General features: G+C 31.0%; 1 protein-coding gene across 3 annotated transcripts in view; it reads left to right on the top strand.

Moving 5' to 3' along the window:
* LOC118740943 (UDP-glucosyltransferase 2-like) overlaps nt 1–25,572 on the top strand; it is a 515,118-nt gene that overhangs the window by 474,771 nt on the left and 14,775 nt on the right. Inside the window, exon 1 of one of the 3 annotated variants that reach the window (XM_036472708.1) lies at nt 17,518–17,689. The exons of the other annotated variants lie outside the window; for them this stretch is intronic. The gene's annotated coding sequence lies outside the window, so the exon portion shown is untranslated. Of the gene's footprint in view, nt 1–17,517; nt 17,690–25,572 lie in introns of those variants that run through there. 3 annotated transcript variants of the gene reach the window in all.

Below are 25,572 nucleotides of genomic sequence, written 5' to 3'. Positions count from 1 at the left end.
TTTCTTCTTGTGGATTGGGCATGTATTCATCAGACCAAATTCAGCTTAATAGCTCCTCGTCATCGGTTTTGAATAGCCGCCTTATTTCTGCTCTCATCACGTCTTGGTCGAGTTGAGTTACATGTGCTTCATCCCTATACATTGGTTCGGGTTACTCTTCAATAAGCGCGCCTTCTCTTTCGCCTTTCAAAGGCATTAAGAACTGTTCCTTCCATATCTCAAGAGCACTCTGGACATCTGGTACCAGAATTCCATCTTCGTCATCTCTTAAAACTATTTTATTGCTGCCATATTTTTTTAGAGAATTTTGAAGCCGCGCTCCTACCTGCCAGCAGCTCAAGCTCTTCGCACTCCTGCCTTTCTGCCGCTCTTTTCTTACTTTTGAAAATGTGTCTCTCTTCCCTCCTTTTTTCTCATAGCGCATGCGTACCTTGGCTGCCACAAGGTATTGATACGTGTCGAAGTTGGCACGTCGGATAGAGCGCACGTCAACAACAGCGCTCGAATCAAATCTTCTGTCCATCAGAACATGGTCAATTTGGTTCTTCGTTATTTGATCAGGGAACACCCTAGTGACTTTTTGGATGTCTCTTGAGAACTGAATTCTCCAACCGTTAAACCAAAAGGGGTTTTTTGCCCACCCTGACGTTTAAATCAATAAGCACGATTTTAACATCGTGGCGGTGGCAGCGCTCATACGCTTCTCCTAAGAGCTCGTAGACGGTAATTGAACTAAAATGTTTCGTCTGATTACTTTTGAGTACTAGTAGAATCGAGTATTTTCTAACAATACTTTGCGTAATATCGAGTATTCTCTTCGGTACTTTGAATGGGTACATTCATTTTCCCTCGACAAATTTCTAAGACTCATAAACTGGGTTGGTAAGGAGAGGAGTAATAATTTCCCATGTCCTCTTCCTTTTCCCTATTCCTGTAGGTCTTAAAAGCAAGGAGCGATCGGAATAAAGATGCAGCACGGCTTATCTACTATTGGCATCAACAACTCCAAAAAATTAGAGATATGATTGGCCAAGTTACTCAGACTATGGGCAAACCCAAAGACGTTTGAAATGCCAAAAAAGACGAAGAAGAGATCAAAACCAGTTTCTCGAATAAAGGCCTTCAACATTTTGGGACTTATCCAGCAACTCCTGTTAAGCAAAACTAATCTCATGTGGGTGAGGAAACATATCGCCGCCTGGGTAAAAGATTGTCTTATGTTACGCACGTACGTATGACGCTTACGACAATCTTTTACCCAGGCGACGATATGTATATAGATGTATGTATGTATGGACATTAGGACAGGTCTTTTTTTTTTTACTATGCGCGTATAGCATGGAAGGATTCTACGCGTAATTATAAGCAAATTTCCCGAAGAAACTATGGGTCTAAAATTAACTTGTAATTCGCCAAATTATGAAAATAGATTTAGAAGAAAACGTTAAAATTTTGAAGGTTGCGCCCTCTGATGGAAGCTTATGTGCAGAAATAAATTCCTCATACTAAAAAACCCCTTCTTGCATGTTTTTATACAAAATTTAAGCACTTATTTACGACATCAGAGCAAAATGCTAAGAAACCTATTTTGGCAATTTGGCAAACTCCAAATTGATTTTAGGCCAATGGTTTCTTTGGAAAATTTGATTAGAATTACACGTAGCATCCTTGTGTGCTATGCGCGCATAGTCGAAAAAATCACCCATACAAATTTAGCCGCCCTAATGGACATTGATACATGTTTTCTTGTGGGATTATAAACATGTGAACACATGGTTGATACTTACACATGAATATCTTAAATATGAGATTTTACTAAATCGATCATCTTGGGAAATCTCCACTACATGTTGCGGTGCTTAGGAAATTCTGCAAAAAAAAATATTAAAAAAAAAATGTGTTATAGATGTTAACAACGCAACGCTCTGTAGTCTGTTTATGCTCACATTTGAGTGATCTGAATATCCTAATGGAAGTGTTGAGGCCTTTTTTCCCCCCCAAATTAATGGAAATTGCTAGGACGAGAGGACGGCGCTACGTGCTTTATAATGGTGGATTATCCGCTTGAAATTTGATCGAATTTTTCTATGTGGGTTATATTAAGTCGCAGGTCTCTGCCAAAAAAAAAAACAGCAATCCACATAATCGCAATGAAATCACATCGCATAACATATTATCACGTCATCGTACCTCACATTATCTAGGTGAATATGTAGATAAAGAAAAGAATAAAAGCATACATGAAGACCAAAGTAGATAGTGAAAATAAGTATAAAAATGAAGCTAAAAGAAAGTAGATTAAGGGTAGTGGTAGAGATAGTGATAGAAAAAAGAAAAAATAAATCCTTAAGCTTATAAAATCATATTAACTCGCCTGTGGTTTTTTTCGCAATTTCAACCCAATGAAATACGCATCGAGGCCTTATATTCAAGACGACCTATCTGCAGTTTTCAAACAAAGAGTTTCCCATACAAAAATCCACCTTAGACTTAACAGCCATCGATGATGCTATTGCTTATTACCTTGTATGTATTGTATGAACTAACTACTGAATTTCAAAAATAAAATTGCAGCCATAAAAATGACAGTCAAGTCTCAGGTGGGTTCTAATATCAGAAAGTAGTTTTTGCATAAACTGCAGATAGATCGTATTGAATATAAGCCCTCGATATATTGATTCTGTAACGTAAGTTTAACTTCTACAGTCTGGCTCAGGCGCGCTTACTTTTTTATTACAAATATTTTTCGATTAGTATTTTTTCCTGTTACCACGATCATTTAATGTTAAATTCAAGATGCATTTTGGAATTACAAAAAAAAAATTGCCATTTAATTGGGATTCAATGAACCCATGTGTCATATATTGTCTATACTTCCAGTAAATTCGTAAGGGCGTCGTCGTTTACTCATCAAACAGAAAAAAATGCACGTCACCTTTGTTTCGATAACACCAACCACATATCAAATTTTCATTAGTTAACAACAATAATAACCGTCAAATAACCCTAATGACACACCCATAAACATAAACAACCGTTGTACAATATGAGTGATTCCATAAAAAAAATTTAACTACCCAAACATTTCTATCAGTCTGTGTAATGAAGTTACAATAAATCACAAACAACAAAACAATGCGCGACTAAAGGGAAGGAACATCTTGCCACCCCTGGGAGAAGTTTATGAGTGTCAAACATGCAGGGAATGCATTTGTAGATACTCAAACATACATACATACATATGTACATATGTAAGTGTTAATGTAGGTGTAGTAATATGTGAAAAGAGCAAACCCAAAAATAAAAATATATTTCAAAGCAAATATTTTCCAACACTTTCCCAGAGGCAAACAAGAAAATATACAATTTCCACCCCTTAAACCTGCACGCGTAATTTCACTTCAATTTACTCGAAGAGTTTTAAAATTACAAAAAAAAAACTGGGTATTTATATTTAAACATTAACATATGTATATAAATACATACATACATTAGGTGTCCATTGAAAACCTTGAAGTATTTTGAAATAAATTTGCTTAGGTATTCCCCATTCAAGCGTTAGAGCTCTTCCTCTTCATGCCTGATCGCCGAACGAGGTGTGTCCCCCCTGAAAGTGTTGAAGAAGTATCGCTTAGTATGCTGCTCCTTCATACATACATACATATCGCACACGTTCTTCAAAGGTGACACAACTCAAAATTACACGTTCGCCAGAAAATGCGAAAAACTATTTCTTAGCACATGCTAATCATATGGGCAAGGAAGATTTTACCTTAGGGTTTTTTTCAACAATTTATAGCAAAAATTTGTTCCAGCTTTTACTGAAGGGTAAATAAAAGCTCTGTGTACATTTTTAACGCATAATTTCAAAAATGCCAAATTATGAGTTGTGTCATTTTTGAAGATCGTGTGCGATATGTTAATATTCATTTCAGTTTTGCTTTCATTCAAAGTTAGTTGAAGCGTTCAACTGCACTCACGAATACATACATACGCATACATACGCATACATACGTATGCTTCATAATGAAACGGAAGTGAATATTACTTTACTAATTGTGACAGAAAATTCTTAAAGAAAAAAAATTGAGAAATGAAGTGGTGACCGTAAGCAATAAAGAGCCTTGTCAACAACATAGCGAGGAAGGAAGTGTGGTAAAAAATATGTAAGCACACCTAAAGGAATTTACTGAAAATATTTAACACCTACTCGTATAAAAATATATTAAGTAATTAATGTCGAAACAAATGTACATACGTATGTAGTTTTAGTATTTTCAATCTATTTAGTATTCGAAAATGGATTTGTCGTTCACTTGTTAACTAATCATGGAAGAACAAATTTTCTTTGCCAATGAAAAATTAATTCACGCCTAAATGTATGCAAACGCGAACGTATGCAAATGGTTGATCTTTAATTTATGTGTGTATGTAGTAGTACGACAAAATCTACAATAATTATATTTAAAAGCGAATTTCATGAAAGCCATTTAAGTGAAAAATGATTTTCTTCCTTCTGTCAGTTTTTATATTAGAAAAGGAATCAGTCCAGCGGCTTCGTATTGGCATGTGGGCTGTGTGGGAGCCACAGCCGCTATACCTAAATGCAGAATATACAGGGTGTCCAGGAAGCCATGGATAACCCTTTAACCGCCCGTACGCGACAATATGGTCTACCAAAGAAAAAGATAAAAACTTATAAAAAGTGTCATGGTTTTCGAGTTTTTTTGACTTTTTTATATTTTTGAAAAATCTGTACTTTCGGTCGATTTTTTACATGCCGTTTCTACAAATAAAAACTTTTTGAAGTTGCGTCTTTTTTATTTTTATCTAAACTTATTCCGCTATCGATAGAGTATAACACCTTTTCAATTATTGTGTTTAAAATGTTTAAAAATTAACTCCAATACAAAATTTTGATCCCGAATAAATTTTTACCTCTACATTTGACGATACGCGGTGAAAAAATGTTGTACTACACAAGTTGTGAAAATAATCCTAAAAACTTACGTGTTTAATGGGGATTCCAAAATGATATAAAAGTTATAACCTCTAAGTCTTTATGTTGTTGTTATTACGATTTGAATCTAAAAGGATGCTGGTTTAAAAGTCTTCGGGAAAATTTCAAATAATAAAGGTTTACCTTTTTTTTAATTATATGGGACAAATAACAACAACATAATGTGTTTCGGTATTAGTTTATTATATATTATAAAATATGTTCAAAATGGCTGCCTACTACCACATCCTTCATCTCTTAATAAATGATCTTTTAATTCCGTGTGCATAATTCTCATTTTTTATTTGTTCGGCGGCTGAATTGATGTGCTCCCGCAGTTGTTCGATGGTGGTAATTTAAGTTCTAAACACCAAATCTTTGAAGCAGCCCCAATAAAAAAGTCTAAAGGATCTAGGTGGCCATAAAATGTGACCCAAGCGTCCAATCCATCCTTGCGGATATCGTCCGTCCAAATGTCGCCGTACTTGAGCAGCGTAATGAGCTGGACATCCGTCGTTTTTTAACCACATGGCCTGCCTCGTTCCTAATGAAACTTCTTCTAAAAGCTGATACAAATGATTTGATCATTTGTTATTCCTGTCCACAGATTAATTTTAAATTGTGTCTGCGAACGGGTTTCTCTTATTGCATGTGGATTTCCAAGCGCCCATTGATACAGGTTGTGCATGTCCATGTACCCGTCTTTATGGCATGAAGATTCATCCATCCATAAAATTTTGTCGATCATTTTTTCGATCTCTTTCCATTTTTCTAAGCATTTGCAGCAAAATGCAACCCTTTGCGCACAGTCCATAGGTAACAGGGCTTGCACTCGCTGAACATGGTAAGGGTGCATCTTATGACGTTTCAGAATATTGTGGACCGTACACCTGCTAATGCCCGTTCGTCTGGCAATTTGGCGAACCGAAACACCAGGGTCTCCTCTAACCTCCTGAAGAACTTCCTCTTCGACATCCATTGGTAGTAGTGGTCTCCCATCATCACCTTTCACAGGACCCATTGCAGGACTCCTTCCTTTACAAAAAGAGTTATGGACTCTTATAAAAACGCGATAGTCCGGATGACGTCCGTTGGGATACCTTAAACAACGATAACTTTTTTTATTATGTACTTATTTCTAATTGCGCCTAAATCAAAGTGAAACTTAAAGGTAATTTTTTTATTATAGGAAATATCTCTCTTACTTCTCTCGGTATAATTCGGCAGCAGCGTTGGCGTTACCTTGGCATTCCCCGTAAATGAGATGTATATTTGCATATTCAACTGGTGTATATGAACTCGACATTTCCCCAATCAATAATCCGTTGGATCACTAATAACACTAATATCAAAAAAATAAAAATCACATTGCAAAACTAATCCAGTAGTACCGCAAAAAATTATGAACAAACCGAAAACGCGTCGCAAAAAGTTGGGAAAACACCAAATGACTAAACCGCCAAAGCCAATGTGCTTCTGGGCAGGTAGCTGTTTTAAAGTCAACAACTGTAACACACGTCCCTAACGGCTGTTTTACAGCATGTGATTAAAAGCTAGATAAGTAATAAACATCCTTTTAGATTCAAATCGTAATAACAACAGCAGAAAAACTTAAAGGTTATAACTTTTATAACATTTTGGAATCCCCATTAAACAAGTAAGTTTTTAAGATTATTTTCGCAACTTGTGTAGTAAAATTTTTTTTCACCACGTTTCGTCAAATGTAAAGGTAAAAGTTTATTCGGGATCAAAATTTTGTATTGGAGTTAATTTTTAAACATTTTAAACGTATTACTGAAAAAGTGTTATACTTTGTCGATAGCGGAATAAGTTTAGATAAGAATAAAAAAGATGCAACTTCTAAAAGTTTTTATTTGTAGAAACGGCATGGAAAAAATCGACCGAAGGTACAGATTTTTCAAAAATATAAAAAAGACAAAAAATCTCGAAAACCATGACACTTTTTATAAGTTTTTATCTTTTTATTTGGTAGACCATATTGTCGCGCACTGGCGGTTAAAGGGTTATCCATGACTTCCTGGACACCCTGTATATACACATTCAAGTCAAAAACTGAAATATTCGTACATGAAATATTTTATCTTTTATGGAAATGAGTTTAACGAAAAATCAATACAAATACAAACAAAAAAGGTGCACCTGTGCTAGGCTATTGAAGTGAAACTTGTCTTGCTTCATTTCTTAATCGTTCCATAATCGTCATGGTGGTATGGTTGGTACAATTTTATATAAAATAAGATAACATGGAAAACACTGGGTTAAATGTTTTTAAAATTAAAAAATCTGAAATCAAAAAATTAATTTTTTCTGATCAATTCAGAAATAAAATGTATTTCGGATTTTCGTCGCTAAGCTCAGGTAAGTTGATGTGAGGCGAGGTAGGCTGAGTTGAGATGATTTGAGATGAGGTGAGGATGAGCGGATTTGAGGTGAGTTGAAGTAAGATGAGTTGAGTTGAGGTGTAATGAGCAGGGGCCGAAAATAATAACTGTGTTTTATCCGAAAGTCCTTCCTGGATAATAAACAAACCTCTTAACCAAATTAAACAAATTTGGTATCAAATGAAAGAGGACTGAAGTACCACCTCTATTTATATTATTTTTTTTATAATCTAATACAAAAGAAATGCATATACCTGACCCATGGTTTGTTCTATGGTAATTAAGTAACATTTTTTATTGCAGTACATATTTTTCACTAGGTGGCTTTCCTCATTCAGACATTTCGCTGAGAACGTAAATTTCTTCTTTTTTTTTTACAAATCATCACTTACATAAAACCTATTAAGGCAGTGTCACACGATTGGGCATCTGTACAAATGTACCAATCGTGTGACAGGCCTTTAGAGATCAGTAAAACTTATGAGTGTATGCACATGGTATAAATTTAACAAAAACTTGCTAATAAAAGGTTAGATTAAGAAAAGGGTAAAGGCAAGGGTAAAAATAAAAACAAAAACAAAGATGCGTAAAAATAAAGGCAAAAAAAGGGTTGTAATGAACACTAAGGTAAATTTAAACACTTTACTTATATATGGGCAAACGTGAAGGGGAATATGTAGATGTGAAGAAAATGATAAACATAAAAGTAAAAACAAAGACAAATATAAAGAAACAGATGAGGATGAGGATACCGATAAAAGTAAAGATGAAGATTGAGGAAGAAAGATTAAAATAAAGGTAATTATAGAGAAAAGGATATAGATAGAGCCGCAGAGACTCAATCTGGGAACTATTTATGGGATTTTAGAGATTTTCGGGATTCTCGGGAATTGTCGATGTAATAATCGACATTTTTATGGGTTTTGTTATCGATTTTGCTATCGATATTTTCGGAACTTATCGATATGATAATCGATATTTTTACTGATTTTGTTATCGATTTTATGATCGATATTTTTAACGATTTTGTTATTTATATTCTTTACCGATATTGTTATTGATTTGTTACCGATATTTTTATCGATGTTGTTATCGATTTTGTTGTCGATTATTTATCGATTTTTTGATCGATTATTTATTGATTTTGTTATCGACTATTTATCGATTTTTTTATCGATATTTTATCGATTCGGTTACCGATTTTGTTACCAATATTATTGTCGATTTTGCTATCGAAATTTTTGTCGAATTTGTCATCGATTTTGCTATCGATATTTTTATCGGTTTTGTTATCGATATTTTGTTGGATTTTGTTATCGATAGAGTATAAAGATAAAAATTAAGATAAAGAAAAACAGAATAACATAAATGTAATTAGAACGAACAGGAGTAGAGGTAGGGATCTACATAGATAGAAAAAGAAGACAAAAAATATAACCTTAAGCAAAATCAGATGTTTGTATGTATGTAAATATGAATGTATATTGGTTGTAAGACAAAATAGATATGTAACGTGGCCCAGGCGCACTTACTTTTTTTTCTATTAGAAACATGATACCTCATGGGTCCCATACCAATTTGGTTTTGTTCTGATCATTGGATCATAAAGAAATTAACGGTACTCTTAAAGTTCTATATGAGCATTGAAGACGGTTGTGGTTTTTGCTTTAAAATTACTTTTTAATAAATTATTTTTAATAAATTGATTTGATGATATTTTAGCAATACATACATACTTACATACATATGTATGTATATGAAATAAAGTACAGGAGCATACCAGTGATCATATACAAAGGCACACAAACATTTATATCAGCATACAACTGATTATTTATGGCTTTTGTTTACATTCGCCGGGGGTTGCACGTTTCTTTTAAAGAAATTACTGATTATTGAAATTTGAAATTTCAAAGATTTTCCAATCAGCAAGTGGTATTTAATTGGATTCTAATTGCTTCGAATTAAAGCGCACGTGCGGAAGTGGAGAAGATAGTAGTTGATATTGAAAGATCGTGAACTTCACAAATGGGTTCGAGCCTGGCTTAATTGAAGAAATCTAAAATAATATTTTAAATAGATTTCAAGTACTAACTACAAATTATAAATTGGAATAGCACACCCATGTGCACGTGCAGTGGATCAATTATTGTAATTCTTCTCTTTAAATATTAGTGAAATTCAATTAAAATAGATTAGACGAAATTTTTACATTATTTTCTTGCACTAGTTTTAAGAAATCTGAACCGGACTATCTTCAAAGGGTATGTATATATAGTACCTATGTATGTATATTAGGGTGGTCAAAAATAATCTAAAGTTGAACATTTTAATTCGCTCACCCCCTAGGATTGCTCTATACCGAAAAAATATACCCATATTTTTTATTTTTAAATCAGAAAATATTTAGCGGTAGTTTTTCCATCTATTTTATAAAGGAAAAACCAACTTTTCGTAGAAATGGTATAGAATTCTTGAAAATCACTATTTTTCGATCGGAAAACTCGGTTTCTCTTAGGAAACTTTCAATAATAATACACAATTGTTTACTAAACAATTTTTTAATACATACTAACGGTGTTTTATGAGTCCCCCATTGCATTTTCAGAGGTTTTTGGCGAACTTATAAAATATAGTTACTACGAAAAATTTATTAAGCAAACAATTGGGTATTATTAATGGAAGTGTCCTGATGAGAAACAAATATTGATTTTCAAAAATTATATACCAGTTCCACGAAAAATTGTTTTCTCCTATATAAAATACATGGAAAACGCTTTGAGCGCTTTTAGCGACTTCTAAATATTTTTTGATTTCAAAATAAAAAAATAAGGGGTATATTTTTTCGGTATAGAAAAATCATAGCGGATGTGAGCATTATAATTCCAACTTTACTTTTTCACATACATTTTTGAACCACCCTAATGTATGTATATGCTCTATGTATTTTAACAATTAAAAACCTCCTCAAACTGCGACTGGCTATCGTTTTTACGTTTTCTTAAGCTCTTCTTCTCAACAAAGGCCATCGCCGGATTGTCCAGCTGTCAGTTTTTCATCAAATTGGCTGATCAGTTGTTATTTGATATTATGTTTTTTGATCAATTGTTGCAATAAATGTAATAAATTGAAATTGACGTGTGACAGCTGCGCCCACGCCTGCGTACAGAAGAACGTAAGTATGTATATATGTGCGTTTAGCGTTCATGGGCAATTGCAACCCATGTTTCAGATAATTTCTCCGATATTTTTCTTTACAAATTTACTCGCTTCATCTTTGTAGTAAAAGAGTTAGCAAATATCCTCCTTTTTTTAAACGGAACGAATATATGTAGGAATTTTGTAACAAGATGGTGCATGCAGAAGAATAACTATTATTAATATTATATTTTGTTTCAATATAAAACAAAGGAGTGCAATACTTATCTGGGCCGTACTTTGATGGAAACGAGTAATTTCTTAGATCTTTTAGGCTTCTGATAAAAGTACGAAAATTAGTGGCAAATATTATAATTTGGCCAAGAAGGAATTCTTGTTTTTCTATCCATCCACTGGGTATGATTCTGAGCTGCATATAAAAATGTGTTTGTCCAAATGGCTGATGAAATCGTAATTACTTTTCCGATTAACTGGACAGTTCAAATTAATAACTTATAGCACCTGCTGCCAAGTAAAGAATCGCAAGTAAGGTGTTCTGTGAGAGCGAGTGACATTCCTACCAAAGATCGTTATCCTAAGACTACAAGACCTCGTAGACTCGGGTCTACCTTAATGCAACGACCGAAGTATAAGATTGTCACCTCTACAGACTCCACTCAAATCTGTGTACAATTTTTATGCCGTTACAAAAACCGCGGATCGAAAACACAACACAACTTATAAGTTAAAACGTTGTAATAATGGAAAGTTACACAAGCATGCCTAAAGGGTTACAACCTCAACGGAGATTAATAGGAGTACAGGAGCGAATAAAACAAGTCGAATTAAAAATCGTTGCCTCGATTTACTGGAATTTAGTAAAATGTTGCTATAACAAGTGACTGACTTAACACGAATACAATTTTTGGGATTCAGTAAACAAATTGTGTGTACATACATGCCTACATATATTAGGCTGGGTCGATTTTGTATGGGGGAAAATAAAAGTCATTTGACCGCATTGTAATAGTAATATTATGATGTCTTAGGTCTCAGCCAATTGTTATTGGCCACGAAAGATTAATTTAAAACTTATCTTTAGCCCGCGCAATTGAATCAAAGTGTATGAATTTTGAAAATGAAACTTTGGCTTGTAATATCTATGGAATGCGTTATTGTTATAAACATGACGATATATCAAATTAAGGGCTATTAAATTTAGAACCTCACGTTCATTTATCATTTTTCAATAAGTCTACACGTTTTTAAGATATTAAAATAAAAAATAAGAAAACTATGATTTTCCCTTATGAATTTTCAATTCTTCATTACTTCAGCAACCAAGTGAAAAATACAAAAAAGTGAGACGAGATTTATTTCAAGCCTTTTAATGTTTATATAATATTAAAATGAGCATGGACTTGCTCACGCCGATTTGGTCAGTTTTCACGATCGTGGTGAATGAATGTATTGTCAAAGATTAGGAATCGTTCGACAAGTTAATAGTAGTTTCAAACATATAAGTATTTACATACATTACAATAAGGGTGAGAAACGCCCATTTTAAGTCCATTTTTGCAGTCTTGAAAACTGGTGCGGAATGGTTTCATTAGTCGCCGCAGAAGCACATTTTTCGCGGTTTCTAAATTTGCCGTTATATGAAAGTAGGGGACGTGCAATAAGTGTTTAGATATACATAAATATTTTAGTTAATTCCATTATGTGAAAAAGTGTCTGTAAGTAAATGCAATAGTCTTTAACATATCCTGGGAAATCCTCTCCAATTGGACGATATTGCTTTGCATTCAGCTTGAACGAAAAAAGTCACTCGCTTGCACAGTTTTCTGTAATCCGGTTCTTTTATTTAAAAGTTATTTATACAATTGAAGAGAAATTTTTTTAGAAAAAAACTGGAAATCCACTTAAGTTTTTCGATATAACTTTGGTAAATGCTACTCGATCGGTGCGTAATAATTAACAAATTGAAGGCGAGACTTAATGTTTCTGATTTTTGATAATATGACTAAAATAGTCCAGATTATAAACAAATTATTTAAAATAAAAAAAATCTTGAACAAAATTTTTTATCATTTTCTTATATTTGAAATTTTTATATTGTATGCATAAACATAAGTAAACCAATTAGTGTGTCTAGAAGTTGTGCCTGTTCAGTGTTTCCATACTAATTTGCATAAACAAAATTTTTCCGCGATGATGGAAAATAATGGCTATTCTATTAGAGCTACCGAAATTGTTCCTAAATTTGCAAAAAATCGCAAACTATAGCTAATATTAAAAAAGGATTAGAATATTTGGAACTAGCGATCTAAATGCACGCCAGCAATATTAATATTGTTCTTTACATCTTTTGACTATAGGCCAGTGCAATTATCAAGAGAACAATTAAAATTTTCTTGAAAATAGATGAGTTTGAGATTAACGATAAGATAAAGGGCTGCGCGAAATGATACTTGACTTTATCTTTTGCGTTAAAGGATTCATTATCTAATAATATGCACCAAAATTTTTCACTATAACCAAGGGATTTGAGAAAAATTAGATTTTCGACCCGCCCTAACATATATGCTTTTACATTAAATACTTTTACAGTATTTCCCAGCTAAGTGGTTCATTAGATTTGGAGGGGAAACAAAAATTAAAATTATACATTTAAAACAATTTTCCTTGAACTATGTAACTATGCATGTATCGCGTGATCCCTTTAGAAATTTTTTTTAAATATAATAAGTAAATAAATAAAACAGAAAAGGATGCCGGCAGGCAGAACATAACCGCCGATGACAACCGCTTTCGCACCTTTATAACAACCTCTCTTTGCCCCTAGTTGAAACCCGCGATGTCTGCAACATTTGGTTTCAGCAAGTTATCGTGTGATGTCACACCTCTGAATATTTTCTTTGAGGTTATGCGAGGTTAAAAGTCAGCTATGATTTAAACCTTGAAAGCCAACATTACTCGTGCACTTCTGAAAAGAGTAATTGAAAATTGGACCATCCGAATGGACCACCTACATCGGCCAATATTTGAATGAAATTATTTTTTAAAAGTATTTAAGTGTCGGAGAATGTTCTTTCGAAAAATCATAAAGATTCCGACATTCAGTTCTGTTTTAACTGTTTTATTTAACATTAAAAAAGGTCTAGATGGATCCCCATATATACTTATATACATACATAGGTATGTATTCCAGTAATAGTAATGCTATGTATTGATAATGGTAATGGATATCGTAATGGTAATGATAACGAAAATAAAAGGTGTAATGGTAATTATAAAGGTAATGGTAATCGTAAAAGTAATAATAATGAAAATACAAATAAAAAGCGTAATGGTAATAACAATAATAATAACGGTAATTATATTGGAATGGTTACTATAATGGTAATAGTAGCGGTAATGATAATGATAATGGTCATGGTAATCGTAATGGCTTTTAGAATGGTAAAGGTATTAAAAATGGCAATGCCAATGGTAATGGTAATGTCGAAGTAATTTTATTGGAAATGATAGTGGTACGTAATGGTAATTATAAAGGTGGTATTAGTCGTAATCGTAATGAAAATAAAAAAGTGTGATGTTAATAAAAAAAAACGTTATTGAAAAAGCAATGGTAATGATTACGGTGATTTTAATGGTTGAATAAACGGTAATGTTAATGGGAAAGGTTATGATATTGGTAATTGTAATAGTTATGGTAATGGTAGTTGTTATAATAATGCTACTGGTACTGGAAATTGTAAGAGTAGTGATAATGATAATGATGCAAATGAAAATTGTAATGGTAATGATAATTAAAATGCAAATAGAGAGTGTAATGATAATGGTAAAGGTGATTATAATGGCAAGTGGTGACAATGCTGGTATTCGCGTTTTTTGTTCAGCATTTGGTAAAATTGCTATTAATCCATTGCCTACTGTACTAAAAGTTATAAGCGAATTTTATACATATGAACTTACATACATATGTATGCACCGAGAAATATCTATATGCACTTGTGTTAACAAAGTGCATATCCAAATATTAAAAATATGAATACATACATATATTCTTAGCCATTCATAAGAAGCTAATGACCTTATTATAAATCAGGTAAATAAAACTCGTTCTCGCTCGTGTCTGGTGATGGCGGTTAAACTTTACGCCGCCACTTTCTGAACAAACGCGCTTAACTGAGCACAAGCGATTGCAACAATATTCGTACATATTCGCCAAAACGAAATGCAACAAAAAATCTGTGAGACAATACGAATGCAAACAGCACAGTCAGAGACGTTAACCCGACTTTACACATCATAAAAAACATAAATAAAATATAATAACACACAAAGGAAGCATTTCTCATTATCAAGGCCAAATGCAAATATTGCAAAAAAATTCTAATTTGTTTCATATTTAATTTTATTTTCTATCATGTAAATAATTTCGCGTATTTGCGCGCCTCTGTGTATCGTGTTTTTTTTATTCATTTGCTGTGTTGCTTTTACTTTTGCTTTTATCGTTGCACAAATTGGCATAGCTAAGCGCCAATCGAATTGACGCGTGCCACTTTTTAGTGGGCTGGTGCGTAGTTTAGTATTTTTTTCTTTTTTCAATTTGCTTTTAACTCAACTGTTTTGTTTTGATAGCGGTTATTACTAGTTTATACTATATCTAATTTAAAATATTTTATTGCTCACATAGATCATTTTATCATTTGGTTTGTTATTTATTCTCTTGCTGTGTCAAGGTGAGCAATCGGCTGCTAGTTCAGTTATTTTTGGCTTAACTCGGCATTTGTTTCTATTTCCGTGCGCATTTGGATTAGTTGGTGCAGGGTTGCCAACAGAACTATCTGGCAATGCCAGTTTTTTTTTATCTCTCGCAGCAAAATAAAAAAGGTTTGGCCTATGGCTTTTTGTCACCTCAATGTTTTTTATCGATGTATGCATGAGAGCAGTTTATCAAATAAGTGGACCTTTAAATAAAGAGGGAAAATCTTTCGAAAGACAGAAGTCTTTTGTAAGACAGTTGTCAATTCTGGCGACTTCCGAAAGACTTATTGATAGATCCTCTAACGAGGAGGTCTTAGCGTTATTTGGTTTGTTGTTTAGCAAAAAGTTTTCTAAAAGCTAAATGGAATTACATATTTTAAAACAATAAACACTAAAAATTTAAAGAAAAAATAATAGCATGAATAAGAAAAAGGAAAAAATTTGATTAAACAAAATAAAAATTTATAAAATAAGTTTCTTAAAAAAAAATTTCTAAAAATATGTTAATTTTTAAAACAATAAAATCTAGAAATTAAAAAAAAAATAAAAATTTAATTTTTTTTCTTTTTAAATTAATATATGTATGTAATCTAAAAGTTAAAAAAAAATTAACTAAAAAAAAATTTACTAAAACAGATGAAAAATATGTTTCCAAAATTAAATGAGACTAAAAAAACTATTTTGCTATATAGAACAAAAAAATCTAAAAACTAAAAGGTAAAATATTTTCTTTTTAAAATAAGATAATCAAATAATTGGAATAATAATAAAATTGTAACAAACCTACGTCTGTACATTATAGATATTAACGAAAAATTAATATGGGGGTCTTTATTAAATCAAGAACTTTTTAAATTTTTGTCTGTCTGTCGGTCGGAATGTTTGTTTAAATGACCCCGAACCTGACGTGATGAAGGCTAACAGACCTTGGACTCGCATTCAGCGCGTCGAATAACATAAATATTAAATGAAATCAAAAAAATATGTTTATGTTTAAATAATAATATCTTAAAATTATAAGGAACTTGAATTAGGAAAGGAAAATATCTTTAAAAAGAAGAAAAATATGTTTCCAATAAATAAAAGAAATTAAAAAAAAACATTGTTTTCACTTTAAAACAATAAAATCTAAAAATTTATATTAGAAAAAATAAAAAAACGAAATAAGTTCCTAAAAATTAAATTTAAAAGTTATGAAGTAAATATTTTTATTTTTAAAATAAAAACTAAAAATTAATTGAAATGAAATGTAAGAACTTTGAAGCGTGTTATATTCCAGATTCTAGACTGAGACCATATTGATTTTCCAGTTTAAGTCTACTTAAAACAATTAGGCAATCACATAGTATATGCTCTGGGGTCTCCTCCAGTAGTCCATCGCCTCAGGAAGTTACATTTTACAAAGGTCATAGCTTAGTGTCCTGTAAAGTATGCAGTGGTAGTTTCTAGGCCCCATTTACTAAGATTAAGCAGTCATATTGCATGTTATCCTTTGGCATACGCAAGTGCGCTGCAAGCTGAGAGTCCCCCTACCTCCTTAGAAGCCCTACCATGTGTCCTTCGGATGATCCACAGAAAGCAGCGGCCAAAGAGGCTACATTGGGTTATGTACTTAACAATAATATCAGCCCTTTCGTTGCTGCCAAAGCCCACATGATTTCATTACGTGGAACCTATCACAAGGTCAACTTGTTAGCGGTAGCTAGTTTCTCCATCACACTCCTGGAACTATCTACTTGCCCTGACATCGTTCTATGTGAGTGTAAGTTTCTTAATGCTGGCTGGCTGCCCAGCATGAAGTAAATTATGGACCACTTTCCGGCCAAGTATCTACTCACATCATCAAGTTTGGATTTCGTGGCGAACTTAACTTTTGAATCCTTCTTTGATCATTGTTCTTACCGCTTTACATACGATCCACCAGCGATTGAATACAGGAATATATAAATTTGACAGCTACCTGCTTCCAACTCTAAAAAAGCAATGCTTTTTTCGTTCACACAATTTGGCAACCCTAATGACGCACTTGCCGATCTTCTTAATATTTTGCAAGCGGCCTTTGCTAGCGATAAGCGAAAACGATTACATTCAAATACATGCTTATGTTTATATTAATGAAAACATTTGTGAGCAACAGCCAAATCGTTAATATAATCAGCCAACCGAGCGGTGGGCAAACAAACACCTTCGTGGGTTGTAATTTGCAGCGATTTGGACAGTCTCAGCTGCAACCTGCAGTCAAACGGACGTTTTAAATTCGAGTTGTGCTAATCGTTTGAGGAAGGCGAACAGAGCAAGAAATTAAGCAACAAAATATCAGCAATCGCACTACATACATACAATATTACAAAAGTATCGGACAACGATTACACAAGAGGTGAAGCATAAGTTAATGAATGTAGTAAATTTGAAGGCCTATAGTTTATTTTTGAGTGAAGGATTTTTGTAATACGAATTTCTATAATTAGTGCGTGTGATGAATCATGACAATAAATTTTGGCGTTGAAATTAGTGAAAAGTAAAAACAAAATTAACGAAAATTTGAAATTGATTAAAATTAACAGAAAAGGAATTTAACAAATTTAATGAAATAAATAAGTTTAAATAAAATAAATAATAATCATAATAAAGGTAAATTAAAATAAAATGAACTAAAACAAATGCATAATATTAAAGAATTATAAAAAAAAAACCAAATTAAAAATTTATTTAATAAAAAGAAGAAGAAAACAATTAAATTCAATAAAAAAACTACATATATTTTAAAATGTTAAGTTAAATTTTACTAAAAAATTTAGGTAAAATTATAGACAATATAACAAACAGTTAGTTTAAAAAAATTTAAAATAAGATATTATAAAAATAAAGTAAACTAAAACAAGTATAATGAAAACAACTTTGATTAAAAAATATTTGTAGCAATAAAGGCTATTTAAATAAATCTTCAAACTAAATATTATAAATTCAATAAAAATAAATAACAGTGTGTTCTAATTATTTCTTAAAACATGAATAACAACCAAAGCTAAAAAGTAAAAAAAAAAAATGTTATAATAAGGAAGTTAAAAAATATTAAAGAAATGAAATATGTAAGTATTAAAAAAATGATCTAAAAAATAACATCACATAAAAAATTTTAATAAGAATAATAAAAATCAAATAAAATAAACCAAATAAAAAATGTAGTTTTTTGATCAAAACTTAAAACTAAAATACAAAAATAGAAAATAAAGAAAATTAGCTTTAATAATAAAATGCTAATATGCCATATATTAACAAAAAAATATTATAAATTAAATTAAACAAGTATTAAAAAAGTGAAATGATTGAAATTAAAAAAAAAAAAATAGATAAAAAAATTAAATGCAGAATAAAGTAAAATAAGGAAATTGAAAAATGTATCTTAATATGCAAGAATAAGAATAAGAAAATTAAGTAAATCGAAAGAAAATGTAATCAAGTAAATGAAAAATGAGAAATAAAGGTAAAGCAATAAAAAATATCAAGAGAAAATATAAGTATTCATATTGAGAAATATTAAATTAAAGTAAGTAAAATATTTCTAATAAAAAATTTAGTTTAATTAAAAAATGGGATAAAGAAAACCTTAATGTAACAAAATGAATTATAAAAATTTGAATACCATAATTGAATTCAAAAATATAAAAAATTTAAGTAATATATAAAATAAATAACAAAATAAGATAAATTTAAAAATTATACTCAAATAATAAAAATATTACATTAAATAAATCAAATAAAAAGATAAGTTCAATAAAAAAATAGCACAAGGAAAGTATTAAAGTAGAAAAATAAAATAATAACAACAAATTGTCTTTTATTAGGCAAACATAGAAAAATATATAATAAAATTAAGTGAAATAAAAATTGTTGATAAATAAATAATATCCAATTATTAAAAAAATGATATGAAATTAACTAAATAAAATATTAAGTGAATTAAAATTAAAAATTGTAAAAAAAATTATTAAAATCGAAAAATAAAATAAAAAAAGGGTTTATAAAATTTTAAAATAAATTACAAAATGATGTACATTAAAAATGAGTTCATTCATGAAAAAAAAACATTTTTAATCAAAAAAATTATACTCAAATATTAAATATGTAGCTATATATAATAAAATAAGTCAAATAAAAAGTTAAGTTAATTAAAAAAATGACAATAGAAATTCTTAAAATAAGAGAATTTGAAAAATTAAATTAATAACGAATTAAATAAATTGGTAATTAACAAAAATTTAAATTATTCAGTAAATGATAGGTAAAAAAAAAGTTATGTTATAAAATATAAATTGAGATTATTGAAGTAGAAAAGTAAGAAATTAAAATTGTAAAAATTAAAATAAAAAATTAAAAAAAAACTTAAACAATACAAACAAAATTAAAAAAAGACTAAAAGCCAGTTTCATAAAGCAACTTAAGCTAAAAACTATTATTTTTTATTTGAATTTAATATGAAAGCTAACAGAAGTGAAAAAAATCATTTTTCACTTAAATGGCTGATGGAACCAGCAGTAAGGACAGCAAAATAAATTTAACTAAAAACATAAAAATAAAAATTGGAAAGAAACGTTTTATATTATTATATATTTCAAAAACAAAATATGCACAATAAATTTAAATGAATTAAGTAAAGTAAATGAAACCAAAAAAATTAGTTAAAATAAATTAAACATTTTTTTCTACAAATGCAAAATAAATCAATTATATTTATATAGGTACATGACTATAAGCAAATCTGATTTTCTTAACACACGCGATCTGGAATACGTACATATATGTTCATATGTACATACATACATACATACACATAGCATGTGTAATCCATTTCGCCGCAATAATTTTACCTTCAATTTTGTGCCGGTTGTTTGCATTGACATTCAAACCCCGGAAATCTCGCCAAATAGCGTACATTTTCTTTAAACAGCTGTAAATCTTCGTTGTAATTAACAAATTCCTAATACTTAGTTGTGCTATTTGAAACGTGCTTATTATTTACTTACTTTGTAAAAATTTTTATTAGAATTTATTGCAACTTTTGTTTTGAATAACTATTAGGAAAGTACTTAATAATAAAATATTTATTATTTGTTAAAATGCAACGTTGTTTTTCCGTAGTTAGCGATTCCAAACTCATATTTTACTTATACAAATTCCACAAAGCACCACTCATGCAAAAAAAAGCAGCCAACTTAAAACTAATTTGTGGCAGAAACCAATTAAACATACTTTGTTTGAAACTATGTAATTACTTATCTCTATTTTTTTATTGCTTTGGCTATTTAAAAAAATTTTTTTGCAGCAATAAAATGCCATCATAATTAGTTGTTATTTGGTGTATGTAAGCAAAAAAAAAGTATGTTAAGGACTTATGTTGTTTTATGGTCTGCTCTATCAGCTCTTTCGCGCTTTGTGAATTCCGAACATACATGTGAACATACAGTTAACCAGAATACATACATATATACACGTACATACAATCAGATTTTATTTCGAGTATTTATTTGCACTAAGCATTAAAGCTTACCAAAAATTGCTGATAATTTGTATGACATCAAAGTAAATTCCTATAAAGAATTTCGCGAGCTACTCTGTTATAAATGTTTATTAAATTAGACCTACATTTACTGATAGGGTGTATTCCAATACGTCAAAGCTAAACCTCAGTAGATTGTAATGCCAAATGTGCGCAACCACGATTAGATGCGGTTTAGGGGAAAAAAACTGATGATTTGTATTTTGACATTGTGGAATGCACCCATAGTTAGTGAACTCTTATACAAATTTTTTTGCTAATTAAGTAATACCGGGTGCATACTTTAGCGTTGCCATGGCCTCGTTGGCCGCCAAACCCTCATTCACCTTCTTTGGTGCACGTTTTCGCGCGAAATGCACCGCTTTGGTTGTTCTTTGGTCTCTGGTGTTTCTGTCCGCGTTTACGAAAAGGCGCATACAAGTAGTGCGGGTTATGGTTGAACATCCCCGAACACTCTTTAATTAGTAAAGGCCTGCAGCGTGACTGACACTTAAAGTTCTGCCTTGTCATCTATTTATATATTCCCCGTAGAAAGTTGTGAATATTGTTTCCATTATTTTCGATATAGACTCTAGAGTTAGGACCAATTCCAGATGAAAATTTAAATGACACTTAGAGTTAATTTTTAATTGTTATTTAAATGCCATTTTACTTTTTCTAGGTTCCAGCTCACCTTTAATTAAATATGCCAAACAAGTGGTAACACTGTTGCTGGTTCCTTGAAATTACGGTTGCATATCTAATATCTTGGTCATTTAATTAAATATATGATATGAAAGTAAATTTTTGATAACCCTACTGAAAGTTGCTTAGAAGATAACCATACGTTTGTGAGACGTACCATGGTTTGCTTGCATTAATTTTGTGATAGATAATAAAGATTTTTTGATATTTTTTTTCAAAGATATGGAGTTTCTAAATATTAATTTATTATTCAAACGCATTTTATTTAGAAATATTCGTTATTTAAAATGGAAACACCACCGATTTCAATCCTCATTTACCCAGAAATTGGGAGAAGTAGGTTATCAAAGCAGTGTTAAATGGGTCATATGAAATTGGGCCTAAGTAAAAGTTCTAAAATTCGTTAGACCAGGCTCAGTATTGGGATTAAGCCAGCCCACAGCCCCAGGTATGTTTTTGAGATGGAGAAATCAGTAAAAGTTTTCTGGTTGAATACAATTAAATTACAGTGAATTTTAAAATGACCTTCAAAAAAAGTTAAATTTTTTTTTTTATGTTATTGGCCTGGAAGCTGTTTGCAAGGAACTTTTTAAAAAGTTTAAAGTACTTATTTTGGCCCCTCTTGCGCGTCACGAAATCCCTTCACAAGGTCGCAAGAACCCAAAAACTTATTTAATCTTTTTTGTAAATCATGCTGTTTTCAAGTCAAAATGAGACAAAAAACTAAAGGCTCTACTTTTGAAGGTCATTTTAAAGGTCTGCTTAGCTTGACCTTAAAAACGACCTTCAAAAGTGAAATTAATTGAGAACGCAACAAAAAAGTCTCATTGGATGAAAAATTGCTGTTTTTAGGTCAAAAAAGGAAATCGAAAATTTTACTTTTGAAGGTCGGTTTAAGGTCAAGGTAATTTTTCATTCAAACTGACCACTAAAATACCCTTCACAACTTAAGTCTAATTAGATCTCCAATGGCATGGAATACATTTATTTCGCTCTCTGTTCTCGTTCTCTGGATATTACACACAAAAAATTGCCACAAAAAAAATTCATTTTCCACACTGTACGTCCTTTTATTTGCGGTAGGTTTAGAAGTGCATTCAGAGCAGCCCCAAATGTGGCGGGGAGAGCTCCCGTACTTTAAAGTTTAGTGAACGGATTTTCCACTGTAATGCTTGAAAAAATTGTGCATCAGACCATGATTCAATAACTAAAGGTTTGCTCACTAGTGACATTCGAGTTTTGACACTCCCTTAACTCTCTTACAAAAGCTTTACACACACACGCGAACCCACCCACATAGTGCCTTGCTAAGGGAGCCGATTTTAAACCTTTTATTATTGAATCTTGCCGTCAGACCACATACGAATAGCTGTTTTTGGATCTTATCATAGGCGTGTAACTCTATAAAATTATATTTAATAGTTATAAAATAATTTAGACATAGCGTCTTACTACATTAATTAAAATCTGTTAAGATTTCTATAAATACCTCTCTTGAGGGTAGAGCGAAAGGCACTACTAGTTTTTGTTGTTCTTGTGTCTGATCTCTCTCGATCCAGTTAACACCAAATTTCTTTCATTGAATACTCTGTGAAGTGAACTCAAAATTTATTTTGCACTGAGTAGAGTGAACAAACAGAATAAAAAATGGATGCAAAGGCGATCGATGAAAACATTAATTCTTTTGATTCAATGCTTGTCTTTCAAAATTTTAGAGATAAAACCGTGAAAGAGTGCCTTAAAGAAAAAACCAATGTTAAAAATTTTTTGGAAGAAATTAATTTTTAAGATATAAAAATGTTTAAATTTAATATTACATGATATTTTAAATAATATGTGTTTATTTAGCTAATCAATTAACCTAAATTGCCTTTAAATCCCTAATTTGAGTTCTAAGAACAATCTTGGTTTGTTAAACCTGCCTTGCATGAATTAGTTCACTCTACCCGGTTAGCACTGTACATCAAATATAATTTGTCCGACTGCTTTTTAATGAAGATACAAACTAGGCACTAAAAACCTAGAATACTTATGTATTTCGTTCCTTATCACACAATATTTGAATGCGGAAATATTTTTTTTAGTTTCGCGTAAGTTATAATAAGAGTGAAAGTTTAATTCAACATTTTTTGCAATTTTTAATAATAAGAGTAGTACAGTATACATACAAACATCGCTTATCTCAATAACCTCATGGCCTTATTCATAAAAATCTGATTGAAATCATGACATTGCTGAAAATGGTACTATATTAATAGTATGTGGAAATTAATTACTTATTTGCATACATATACATTAGGGCTTATCACGTGCAAAACTTTAGTGTGTGTCAGTTTTATTTGAACACTTCTGTATGTCGAGTGAACATTTTTTTAGGCATACGATAAAAACCAACTAAATTGTGTTCTCTTTGTAACTTTCTTTTTTGATGTCCACTTTTTGAAAATTTTCAAATAAAGCTGACATACGTTCAATCCATTTTCTTTCATATATACTGACACAGCCTAATGTACATACTTACAAATGTACTTGCATACTCAATGTCTGTAAAAATTTTATTACAATTCCATCTAGAGACAGATACACGTACATATGTTGTTTCAAGTATGTGATTAAACATAATAAATACTATAAGTATGTAGTATAGTACAGCAACAATATTAAAGACGCGAACTTTTGCACAAAGAAATAACTACGTATGTAGGTATGTTATGTTCAAGGAGACTGACAAAAGTTCGAAAATATTTGTTATTAAAAACATGTAAATACATGTATGAAGAAAAAAATATTTGCATTAACATTAGTTGCGCCTTTTTTTAAAAGGGGTGTGCGCTATGTATTTACATAAAGTAATTTTTTTCGCCAACATTTCGAGCACATCTGCAAATTATATGGGAAATAAAAGCGCTTGCTAAACTACTAGAAATCGACGCAAACTCTTAGCCTCTTAGTATGATCTATAAAATGCATACCCAAAATTAAAAAAAAAAAAAACAAAAAGAAAAAAAAAATTAATTTTGGTCAAAACTTTTTCTGACATTTAAATTTTTTTTCGTTTTGGGAGAACCCTGAAATAGTTTTCAACTATTTTTTTTATGTAACATTTATTAACTGGAACAGGAAAACCGATTTTCTTCAAAATTGCTAATTTTTCTCCATTTTGCACTAAAAAAAAAAAATTCAAAAGTCGGGCTCAACTGGTCACTTGCAAATTTTATTAGCTTTCATTAAAAAAAAAAAAAACTTTATCAAATTGAGTGAAAAGTTAAGGCTCCATAGAATTGTGAACACAAAATGCCAATTTTGAAAGACAGTGCATTGTTTGTTCCGCAACTTTTTTTTTTGTAAAGAAGAAAGTCTTATTTTGAAGTTATTCCAAATGCGTTTTCAAACTATTTTTACAAAGTACAGTACATATTTGAAGAAGAGGGGTAACCCGAGCTTGCACTTTAAATAGTATCCTTTTCACTTCGCTGCATATTTGCATTTTATTAGATGTTAAAAAACATCAATAACATTATTTTAACTTATAAGTAGTGTTAAAGTAAATGGCTATTTTCGAAAATGGACTGTACACATTTTTGTGCAATTCCGGAAATTTTTCTTAGTGAGTTTTCTCTGCCATGCGTTTTTTTTTTAAGTTCACACCCTGACTAATTTAAAAAGAGAGTCATGATTTACGTACGTTGCCATTAAAAAAGTTCCTAAAAACCTGATTCTTTATTTACAAAAGATATCTGAATCTGAAAAATTTTCTCGGGGTCCCACCATATAAATGCTTATATCTCGTAACACAAACTAACATAAAATAAGTAAACATACCCTTCTTATAGCAGAAGGATTGCTCTTTTAAATGAGCCTGCTTTTGGATTAGTACGACAGTTAAAAAAATAAAATAAAAAAGTAGACCTTGCCATGATAACATACAAAAAAAAAAAAATAAAGTTGGCCAAGGATTCGTCAGAAAAAACCTTTTATTTGACACATTCTAATATATGTATGTATGTGCATAGTGTGGC

This window comes from Rhagoletis pomonella, unplaced genomic scaffold, assembly GCF_013731165.1.
Source record: "Rhagoletis pomonella isolate Grant_MI unplaced genomic scaffold, Rhpom_1.0 Rhpom_scaffold_00006, whole genome shotgun sequence".
NCBI classification, from domain to species: domain Eukaryota; kingdom Metazoa; phylum Arthropoda; class Insecta; order Diptera; family Tephritidae; genus Rhagoletis; species Rhagoletis pomonella.
The sequence above is the reverse complement of the archived record's forward strand: the minus strand, read 5'-3'. Positions and strand labels throughout refer to the sequence as shown.